Source organism: Oncorhynchus masou, chromosome 18 (genome assembly GCF_036934945.1).
Source record: "Oncorhynchus masou masou isolate Uvic2021 chromosome 18, UVic_Omas_1.1, whole genome shotgun sequence".
Classification (NCBI taxonomy): Eukaryota; Metazoa; Chordata; class Actinopteri; order Salmoniformes; family Salmonidae; genus Oncorhynchus; species Oncorhynchus masou.
The window spans coordinates 5,095,057-5,107,556 of record NC_088229.1 but is presented as its reverse complement, the minus strand read 5'-3'; positions in this window follow the sequence as shown (position 1 = coordinate 5,107,556).

Genomic DNA, 12,500 nt, shown 5'->3' with positions numbered 1-12,500 from the left:
GATCATACTCTCAGTGACTCTATCTTTCTGGATATCTATGATCATACTCTCAGTGACTCTATCTTTCTGGATATATTGCTTAATGTATACACACCCCCATCCACATCGACTGGACCGATGTGGATGGGGGCAGTGGAGAAGGCGTACACATCGCTGACAAACTGAAATGGTCCCACCCACACAGACAGTGTGGTGAAGAAAGCGCAAGCCCCTAAGACCCTCACAATCTTTTATAGATGCGCCATTGAGAGCATCCTGTATCACCGCCTGGTACAGCAACTGCACCGTCCTCAACCGCAGGGCTCTCCAGAGGGTGGTGCAGTCTGCCCAAGGCATCACCGGGGGCACACTGCCTGCCCTCCAGGACACCTTTTATTTTTTATTTTACCTTTATTTAACTAGGCAAGTCAGTTAAGAACAAATTCTTATTTTCAATGATGGCCTAGGAACAGTGGGTTAACTGCCTGTTCAGGGGCAGAACGACAGATTTGAACCTTGTCAGCTGGGGGATTTGAACTTGTAACTTTTTTTGGCTACTAGTCCAATGCTCTAACCACTGGGCTACCCTGCCGCCTCTACACTCTAACCACTAGGCTACCCTGCCTCCTCTACACTCTAACCACTAGGCTACCTGCCGCCCCTACACTCTAACCACTAGGCTACCCTGCCTCCTCTACACTCTAACCACTAGGCTACCCTGCCGCCACAAGTTACCTAAGGTACCTCATATCACAAGAAGGCCATCAACCACCCGAGCCAAGGCCGGTGTTCACCCCACTATCATCCAGAAGGCAAGGTCAGTACAGGTTCATCAAAGCTGGGACCGAAAGACTGAAAAACAGCTTATATCTCAAGGCCATCAGACTGTTAAATAGCCATCACTAGCCAGCTTCCACCCAGTACCCTCCCCTGAACTTAGTCACCGTCACTAGCCGGCTACCACCGGGTTACTCAACCCTGCACCTTAGAGGCTGCTGCCCTGTGTACATAGACATGGATTACTGATCACTTTAATAATGGAACACTGGTCACTTTAATAAAGGAACACTGGTCACTTTAACAATAGAACACTGGTCACTTTAGTATTGGAACACTGGTCACTTTAACAATAGAACACTGGTCACTTTAATAATGGAACACTGGTCTCTTTAATAATGGAACACTGGTCACTTTAACAATAGAACACTGGTCACTTTAGTATTGGAACACTGGTCACTTTAACAATAGAACACTGGTCACTTTAATAATGGAACACTGGACTCTTTAATAATGGAGCACTGGTCCCTTTAACAATAGAACAATGGTCCCTTTAATAATGGAACACTGGTCACTTTAATAATGGAACACTGGTCATTTTAATAATGGAACACTGGTCACTTTAATAATGGAACACTGGTCACTTTAATAATGGAACACTGGTCACTTTAGTAATGGAGCACTGGTCACTTTAATAGTGGAATACTGGTCACTCTATTAATGGAACACTGGTCACTTTAATAATGGAACACTGGTCACTTTATTAATGGAACACTGGTCACTTTATTAATGGAACACTGGTCACTTTAATCATGTGTACATACTGGATACCTTTTCTAACCTAGCTGGATTACAACCAAATAATGATAAATGTACTATGTTACATTTTGAATCACAAAAAAACTAAAACTTTTACATTATCTTGTAGTTTACCAATCAAATTGTCAGCTAGTGATGTGGACATACTCGATAAACATATCCCAAAATAAATACACGATCTCACTCTAATACATTTTAATAGAAAGTTACCAAAAATAGAATAGATCTTGCTACCATAGAAAAGGAAAATACCTGTCTATTTTGGGAAAAATCTACCTGATTAACTCTTTACCTATTTGCTTATGGTCTTGCTTACACCTACCAAATAGCTATTTGAATATATTCACTTTAATTTGGAACGGCAAACCAGACAAAATTAAACAGGACTATTTATATAATGAATATTAATTCGGAGGGCAAAAATGATTAAATATTAAAGCATTAGACCCTCACTAAAGGTGTCAGTCATACAAAAGTTATACTTGACTCCGAACTGGTTCTCTAGCAAATTAATAAGAATGTCTCACCCCATGTTCAAGAATGGCCTTTTTCTCTTTATTCAGATTACAACCTCTCTCTTTCAGTTATTTGAATAGGAAAACTTCTCCCAAATATTGCTTTTTTTAAAACAAGTTATAGAAAATTTGTTGCAATTTCAATGTAACCCACCAGAAAAAAACAGGACAAATAATAAAACAAATATTGTGGTTAAACTCTATGGGACCCTATTACGGGACAATTGTCGCTAACCTGCTCTAATGTGACTAGAATAACGTTGTGAGTAATTTCAAGTAGCTACTACAGTGAAATAATACCATGCTATTGTTTGAGGAGAATGCACAATTATGAACTTGAAAATATATTAATAATAAACCAATTAGGCACATTTGGGCAGTCTTGATTCAATATTTTGAACAGATATACAATGGTTCATTGGATCAGTCTAACACTTTTCACATACATTATTTAGCTGTGTGAAAACCAATTTATCTAGAATTTTGCTTACAAATGGAAGGTTCGAGATGGCTGAAAAATTCTAAATTCTAAGAGCTGAGAAATCTAGATTACTTTTCTTCAGAAGTGGTTTAACCATAACAGTTTTTAGTGCAGTTGGGAAAGTGCCTGTGAACAGGGAGAGAATAACAATAGCTTGCACTTCTTCAGATATGCAATTAAAAACTGCTTTGAAGAAGGTTGTGAGGATGCGATCGAGAAGGCATGTAGAAGGCTTAAGTTGTGATATCACTTTCCTGAGCATGTCTGCGTCAACCAGGGGAATATAAATCCATAGTGCCTTTGTGTGGTAAGCTCGGGCACAAATCATTAAACTTCTCATCACGTCTTGCTAGACTGATACCCAGCCTAATGATGGTTATTTTATCTCTGAAATATGTCGCAAACTCATCACATTTAGATGTGGAGGAAAGTTCACATAGATTTGCGGGGGTAGGATTTATCAGGCCATCAATGGTTGAGAAGAGCACTGTTTAATTATTCTGATTATTAGTGATCAAGTTAGAAAAACGAGCCTGTCTGGCATTTCTAAGGGCCTTGTTATATATGCCAAGAAACTCTGTCAGAATATCATAATGGACCTGCAACGTTGACTTTCTTCACCTTCTCTTTAATTGATTAGTTTCCTCACCTCATCCAAGGGGCTCTCCATTTGGATGTGGACTTGTTCAACCTTACTGGAGCTATGACATCAATGGTTGCCCTTCATTTGCTGTTAAAGTTATCAACGGCAGGGTAGCCTAGTGGTTAGAGCATTGGACTAGTAACCGGAAGGTTGCAAGTTCAATCCCCGAGCTGACAAGGTACAAATCTTTCGTTCTGCCCCTGAAGGAGCAGAACTCACTGTTCCTAGGCCGTCATCTTAACTGACTTGCCTTGTAAAATAATAAAAAAATCATGAGAGAAAGGCAGAATAGGTGATGGTGTATTGTTCATAGTGTTTCTTAATAATGTGTTCAGTGTTACCCTTTGATGTGGGCAACAATTAAATAAAAAATACACACTGATGATCAGATAAAGCAACATCAACATTAGAGGATATGTCAACAGAAAGCCTCTTGGTATTATTCAGGTCCAGTGTTTAATTGATTCAATTCCAAGAGGCTCTCCATTTGGATGTGGCCTTTTTCAACCTTACTGGAGATCTGGCATCAATGGTTGCCTTTCATGTGCTATTAAAGTTCTCAGCTAAATCATCACAAGAGGAAGACAGAATAGGTAGCGGAGTATTGTTCATACACTCAATAAAATCTGTAGCATCTTCAGAGGTAAGATACAGTACTTTGCAAAAGTATTCATCCCCCTTGGCATATTTTCCTATTTTGTTGCGATACAACCTGTAATTAAAATAGATTTTTCATTTTGAATTACATGTAATGGACGTACACAAAAGAGTCCGAATTGGTGAAGTGAAATGAAAAAATAACAAGTTTCAAAAAAATCTCTAAAATAAAAAAAGGATAAGTGCGTGTGCATATGTATTCACCCCCTTTGCTAAGAAGCTCCTAAATAAGATCTGGTGCAACCAATTACCTTCAGAAGTCACACAATTAGTTAAAGAAAGTCCACCTGTGTGCAATCTAAGTGTCACATGATCTGAGTGTTTAAACACCTGTTCTGAAAAGCCCCAGAGACTGTAACACCAATAAGCAAGGGATGATGAGAGGTTTAGGGTTTGTGCCAGACATAGTGTTTTCCTTGATGGCCAAAAAGCTACATTTTAGTCTCATCTGACCAGAGTACCTTCTTCCATATGTCTGGGGAGTCTCCCACGTGCCTTTTGGCAAACACCAAACGTGTTTGCTTATTTATTTCTTTAAGCAATGTCTTTTTTTCTGGACATTCTTCCATAAAGCCCAGCTCTGTGGAGTGTCTGGCTTAAAGTGGTCCTATGGACACATACTCCAATCTCCACTGTGGAGCTTTGCAGCTCCTTCACGGTTATCTTTGGTCTCTTTGTTGCCTTTCTGATTAATTCCCTCCTTGCCTGGTCCGTAAGTTTTGGTGGGCAGCCCTCTCTTGGCAGGTTTGTTGTGGTACCATATTCTTTCCATTTTTTAATAATGGATTTAATGGTGCTCCGTTGGATGTTCAATGTTTCTAATATTGTTTTATAACCCAACCCTGATCTGTACTTCTCCACAACTTTGTCCCTAACCTGTTTGGATAGCTCCTTGGTCTTCATGGTGCCACTTGCTTGGTGGTGACCCTTGCTTTGTGGTGTTGCAGACTCCGGGGCCTTTCAGAACAGATTAATATAAACTGAGATCATGTGACACTTAGATTGCACACAGGTGGACTTTATTTAATTAATTATGTGACTTCTGAAGGTAATTGGTTGCACCAGATCTTACTTAGGGGCTTTACAGCAAAGGGGGTGAATACATATGCACACACAACACTTTTCTGGTTATAATGTTTTGTAATTCATTGAAACAAGTCATTTTCTTCACTTCACCAATTTGGACTATTTTGTGTACGTCAATTACATGAAATCCAAATAAAAATCCATTTAAATTACAGGTTGTAAAGCAACAAAATAGGAACAACTCCCAAGGGGGATGAATACTTTGGCAAGGCGCTGTAGAGCTGTCTTCTGAGATGTGCAGCACGGCTGGGAGATGACCTCAAACGTGCCCACAGGCTGGACTGTCCATTGATCTTCATGGTGATTTAAGTCAAAACTGTAACTAGTCCACTCAGGAATATTCTGTCATTTTGGTACTAACTCCAGTGTCGACGTGGTGTAGATTTGGCCTTGTGTTTTAGGTTATTGTCCTGCTAAAATGTGAATTCATCTCCCAGTGTCTGGTGGAAAGCAGACTGAACCAGGTTTACCTCTAGGATTTTGACTGTGCTTAACTCTCTTCCATGTATTTTTTATTTAAAAAATCTCCCTTTTTTTTACCTTCATTTAACCAGGCAAGTCAGTTAAGAACAAATTCTTATTTTCAATGACGGCCTAGGAACAGTGGGTTAACTGCCTATTCAGGAGCAGAACGACAGATTTTGTACCTTGTCAGCTCGGGGATTTGAACTTTGAACACTGCCTGTACCTGAGTTCTGGAACACTGCCTGTACCTGAGTTCTGGAACACTGCCTGTACCTGAGTTCTGGAACACTGCCTGTACCTGAGTTCTGGAACACTGCCTGTCCATGTGTTCTGGAACACTGCCTGTACCTGAGTTCTGGAACACTGCCTGTACCTGAGTTCTGGAACACTGCCTGTACCTGAGTTCTGGAACACTGCCTGTACCTGAGTTCTGGAACACTGCCTGTACCTGAGTTCTGGAACACTGCCTGTCCCTGAGTTCTGGAACACTGCCTGTACCTGAGTTCTGGAACACTGCCTGTCCCTGAGTTCTGGAACACTGCCTGTCCCTGAGTTCTGGAACACTACCTGTCCCTGAGTTCTGGAACACTGCCTGTACCTGAGTTCTGGAACACTGCCTGTACCTGAGTTCTGGAACACTGCCTGTACCTGAGTTCTGGAACACTGCCTGTACCTGAGTTCTGGAACACTGCCTGTACCTGAGTTCTGGAACACTGCCTGTACCTGAGTTCTGGAACACTGCCTGTACCTGAGTTCTGGAACACTGCCTGTACCTGAGTTCTGGAACACTGCCTGTCCCTGAGTTCTGGAACACTGCCTGTCCCTGAGTTCTGGAACACTGCCTGTACCTGAGTTCTGGAACACTGCCTGTACCTGAGTTCTGGAACACTGCCTGTACCTGAGTTCTGGAACACTGCCTGTACCTGAGTTCTGGAACACTGCCTGTCCCTGAGTTCTGGAACACTGCCTGTCCCTGAGTTCTGGAACACTGCCTGTCCCTGAGTTCTGGAACACTGCCTGTACCTGAGTTCTGGAACACTGCCTGTACCTGAGTTCTGGAACACTGCCTGTACCTGAGTTCTGGAACACTGCCTGTACCTGAGTTCTGGAACACTGCCTGTACCTGAGTTCTGGAACACTGCCTGTACCTTTTAACCCTTCAGGTGGGCTGGTGGTGTGTTTTTGTATGTGTGTAAACCCTGCCTTACCAAGATCATGGCTCCGAAACTGCCACAACACCCATAACATGACGCAGCCGCCACCTTAAACGTATGAAGAGCTGTACTCAGTGACGTGTTGGATTTACCCCAAACATAGTTCTTTGTAATCAGGAGAAAAGTCAATGTCTTTGCCAATGTTTTTGCAGTTTTTACTAAAGTGCTTTTGTTGCAAACAGGATGTTGTGGCATGTTATTATTTTTTCGTTACAGGCTTCGTTCTTGAATACTTTCAGCTTCAGATTACTTGACTTAAAATGTAAAATGTTAAATGTTCTACAAATAACATTTAACGTTGACAGTATGGGGTTATCGTGTGTGTAAATCAGTGACACAAAATCGCAATTTAATTTGTTTTTAAAATTCAGGCTGTAACATAACCCAAAAAGTCAAAGGGGTTTTGAATACTTTCTGAAGGCACTAAACATGTACATACTATACATATATAGAGGATCTTTGAACGTCATGGACCTCGTGGGAAGGCTGTGAGGGTGTACTTGTTTTCCAGACATGATCAGATCTCACAATGCCTTGAGAAATAATCCATGTACATGAACTGCACTATACTGCTCTTTTGTTCATCTCTCTGTATTTAGATATAATTAGATTGATGTATATCCACTGCCAATTCTCTAATTAGCTCTATGTTCAATTGACTTATTTGTATATGTGTGCAAACTCCTGTCTGTATTCTGTCTCTAAATGTTGTCTATCACGAGCAGCACCATATCACCAAGTAACATTCTGAGAAGAGAAGGAAAGTTAGAGGATGTGGAAGGTGGAGGAGAGAGGTAGAGGATGTGGAAGGGGGACGAGAGAGGGAGAGGATGTGGAGAGGATGTGGGAGGGGAGGGGGAGGGGAGGGGGAGGAGAGTGTGAAAGGATGTGGGAGGGGAGGGGGAGGAGAGAGGGAGGGGAGGGGGAGGAGAGTGTGAAAGGATGTGGGAGGGGTGGGGGAGGAGAGAGGGAGGGGAGGGGGAGGAGAGAGGGATTGGAGGGGGGGAGGATGTGGGAGGGGAGGGGGAGGAGAGTGTGAAAGGATGTGGGAGGGGAGGGGAAGGAGAGTGTGAGAGGATGTGGGAGGGGAGGGGGAGGAGAGGAGGAGAGGATGGCGAGGGGGGAGGAGAGAAGGAGAGGATGGCGAGGGGGGAGGAGAGAAGGAGAGAATGGCGAGGGGGGAGGAGAGAAGGAGAGGATGGCGAGGGGGGAGGAGAGAAGGAGAGGATGGTGAGGGGGAGGAGAGAAGGAGAGGATGGCGAGGGGGGAGGAGAGAAGGAGCAGATGGCGAGTGGGGAGGAGAGAAGGAGAGGATGGCGAGGGGGGAGGAGAGAAGGAGAGGATGGTGAGGGGGAGGAGAGAAGGAGAGGATGGCGAGGGGGGAGAAGAGAAGGAGCGAGGGAGAGAAAGTGGGGGAGATGTAAGGCAGGGAAAGGTACTGTCACCAAGGCAACAGGCTGGTGGCAGGCAGGCAGGCTCTGCTGTGTGTGTGTGCGTGCGCTTGCATGTGGTCGAGTTAAGTTGGGCTTTTTATCAATATGACTGGCTGTCAGAGAAGGTCTTCAAGAGGAAAAGAGGATCTGAGGTGTAGTATAGTTAGAATATAGTTGTGGCCTTGAAGTGTGACCTGTTTAAGAGTTTTAATGGATTTCATTTACATACCTGCTTTCATCTGAGAGATGTGAACAGTTCTAAAATAGTAGGTTAGTGTACGTCCCAAAATGGCACCCTATTCCCTACAGTGGACAACTTTTGACCCGAAAGAAGTGCACTCCATAGGGCATAGGGTGCCATTAGGGATGCAATGTGACTTCCACCACCCGCTGATTGGTAGATCTAAGACATTCCACCTGATTTGGACCCCCCCCCCCAGAGTAATCACAGTTTTTTTATTTTATAAACATGTAATTTATTTATGATTGTTTTGATTACTGTGTCTCATGCCCCTTATTAGAGAGAGGAGGAGAGAGGAGCAAACTCATAATCAACGCCTCTTGTACCAAAAAGTAACTTTCTTCCTCACCATTATCATCATCATCATCATCATCACAGAAAAAGAAATTGCACATTTTGACAAGGTGATGAAAGGTGAATGCACTGATTGGTTAAGTTCACTACAGTTGATGGGGCCAGGGAACGTGACAATGTCTTGCTGTCATGCCGATAAACTGCGCAGTTACATTGACATTTTAGTCATTTAGGTAGATGCTCTTGTTAAAAATTATGTAACTTCCGCAAACTTAAAATGGGGGCTGAACACACAGATTCCACATGTGTTGTCTTGTCGGTGTGTTACAGATGAAGTCGGAAGTTTACATACACCTTAGCCAAACACATTTAACCTCTGTTTTTCATAATTCCTGACATTGAATCTGAATAAACATTCCCTGTCTTAGGTCAGCTAGGATCTCTACTTTATTGTAAGAATGTGAAAAGTTAGAATAATAGTAAAGAGAATGATTTATTTCAGCTTTTATTTCTTTCATCACATTCCCAGTGGGTCAGAAGTTTACATACACTCAATTAGTATTTGGTAGCATTACCTTTAAATTGTTTAACTTGGGTCAAACATTTCGGGTAGCCTACCACAAGCTTCCCACAATAAGTTGGGTGAATTTTGGTCCATTCCTCCTGACAGAGCTGGTGTAACAGAGTCAGGTTTGTAGGCCTCCTTGCTCGCACACGCTTTTTCAGTTCTGCTGTCAAATTTTCTATAGGATTGAGGTCAGGGCTTTGTGATGGCCCCTCCAATACCTTGACTTTGTTGTCCTTAAGGCACTTTGCCACATCTTTAGAAGTGTGCTTGGGGTCATTGTGTATTTGGAAGACCATTTGCGACCAAGCGTTAAGTTCCTGACTCATGTCTTGAGATGTTGCTTCAATACAAATTTTTCTTCCTCGTGATGTCATCTATTTTGTGTGCACCACTACCTCCTGCAGCAAAGCACCTCCACAACATGATGCTGCCACCACACCGTTCACAGTTGGGATGGTGTTATTTGGCTTGCAAGCCTCCCCCTTTTTCCTCTAAACATAACAATGGTCATTATGGCCAAACAGTTCTATTTTTGTTTCATCAGACCAGAGGACATTTCTCCAAAAAGTATGATCTTTGTCCCCATTCGCAGTTGCAAACCGTAGTCTGGCTTTTTTATAGCGGTTTTGGAACAGTGGCTTCTTCCTTGCTGAGTGGGCCTTCAGGTTATGTCGATATAGGACTCGTTTTACTGTGGATATAGATACTTTTGTACCTGTTTCCTCCAGCGTCTTCACAAGATCCTTTGCTGTTGTTCTGTGATTGATTTGCACTTTTCGCACCAAAGTAAGTTAATCTCTAGGAGACAGAACGTGTCTCCTTCTTGAGCGGTATGACGGCTGCGTGGTCCCGTGGTGTTTATACTTGTTTGTAGAGATTAACGTGGTACCTTCAGGCATTTGGAAATTGCTCCCAAGAATGAACCAGACTTGTGGAGGTCTGCAATTTTCTTCTGATGTCCTGGCTGATTTCTCTTGATTTTTCCCATGATGTCAAGCAAAGAGGCACTGAATTTGAAGGTAGGCCTTGAAATATATCCACAGGTACACCTCCAATTGACTCAAATTATGTAAATTAGCCTATCTGAAGATTCTAAAGCCATGACATCATTTTCTGGAATTTTCCAAGCTGTTTAAAGGCACAGTCAACATAGTGAATGTAAACTTCTGACCCAATGGAATTGTGATACAGTGAATTCTAAGTGAAATAATCTGTCTGTAAACAATTGTTGGAAAAATGACTTGTGTCATGCACAAAGTAGACGTCCTAACCAACTGGCCAAAACTATAGTTTGTTAACAAGAAATTTGTGGCGTTGTTGAAAAACGAGTTTTAATGACTCCAACCTAAGTGTATGTAGACTTCCAACTCCCACTGTATGTTTGGATATCGCACCCTGGCAGTTATTGTTGTTTGTACATCTTGAGACATGGTGAGACAACATAGCGACTACCACTTCCTTAAATTTTCAGAACCTATATAATTGTAAAATAATCAAGAAATCTGTCTTATTTTTGTGTGTTTGCTGAGGACATCTTTGTCGCACAATTTTACATCTACAGATGTATGATCTTAATTTGAGCCAGTTTTCTACAACAGGAAATTAATTCTTCAGCAACAGGAAATGTTAATTATTACGTGGATTATAATTAATTAGCATTTTTGTAGGGGTTGATACCTTTTTCATCATAAGAGAAAATCATGTCTGAAATTTCAAAGTGGAAATTAAAAACGTCAGAAGCTTTTTAAACCTCAAATACGCTATACTGAAAAAGTCCTGCATTGCAGTAAAGTTCTCCTGCAACATGGTGAGTAAATTAAGATCCTACATCTATAAGTAGAATCAGTGCAATTCAGACTGTATAGAGTCAGCTGGAGCTGGCTGAGCTCAGGACTGATTCAGTGCACTGCAGACCGTTTTGGTTGTTGTTGTTCTGACGTCGTCATGTTCGCAGGGGGTTTACAAGTAGGCCGTCATTGTAAAATAAGAATTAGTTCTTTAACTGACTTGCCTAGTTAAATAAAGTGAATGTAAACTTCCCCTCTTTCCACTGGGATTCTCTGCCTCTAACCCTATTACAGGAGTCACTGGCTTGCTGGGGCTCTCTCATGCCGTCCCTGGAGGGGGTGCGTCACCTGAGTGGGTTGATTCACTGATGTGGTCATCCTGTCTGGGTTGGTGCCCCCCCTTGGGTTGTGCCATGGCAGAGATCTTTGTGGGCTATACTCAGCCTTGTCTCAGGATGGTAAGTTGGTGGTTGAAGATATCCCTCTAGTGGTGTGGGGGCTGTGCTTTGGCAAAGTGGGTGGGGTTATATCCTTCCTGTTTGGCCCTGTCCGGGGTGTCCTCGGGTTGGGGCCACAGTGTCTCCTGACCCCTCCTGTCTCAGCCTCCAGTATTTATGCTGCAGTAGTTTATGTGTCTGGGGGCTGGGTCAGTTTGTTATATCTGGAGTACTTCTCCTGTCCAATTCGGTGTCCTGTGTGAATCTAAGTGTACGTTCTCTAATTCTCTCCTTCTCTCTCTCTTTCTCTCTCTCGGAGGACCTGAGCCCTAGGACCATGCCCCAGGACTACCTGACATGATGAGGACTGGCCACCCCACATATGCTCTCTCTAATTCTCTTTCTTTCTCTCTCTCAGAGGACCTGACCCCTAGGACCATGCACCAGGATTACCTGACATGATGACTCCTTGCTGTCCCCAGTCCACCTGGCCGTGCTGCTGCTCCAGTTTCAACTGTTCTGCCTTATTATTATTCGACCATGCTGGTCATTTATGAACATTTGAACATCTTGGCCATGTTCTGTTATAATCTCCACCCGGCACAGCCAGAAGAGGACTGGCCACCCTACATAGCCTGGTTCCTCTCTAGGTTTCTTCCTAGGTTTTGACCTTTCTAGGGAGTTTTTCCTAGCCACCGTGCTTCTACACCTGCATTGCTTGCTGTTTGGGGTTTTAGGCTGGGTTTCTGTACAGCACTTTGAGATATCAGCTGATGTACGAAGGGCTATATAAATAAATTTGATTTAATTTGATTTGATTTAAAGGTTCAAGGGTCCTGTGTGGCTCAGTCGGTAGAGCATGGCGCTTGCAACGCCAAGCGTCGTGGGTTCGATTCCCGCTGGGACCACCCATATGTAAAAGTAGTGGCCCCAGCCGACTTGTAAGTCGCTTTGGACAAAAGCGTCTGCTAAATGGGATATAAAATAAAAATAACATGAAAGTGTATGTCGCTTAACTACGTTGTGTAACATGCCAACAATACTGACACAACAGCATAACATATGAGTAGCACTTGATGTACATCATCATCAATATTGGGTCTG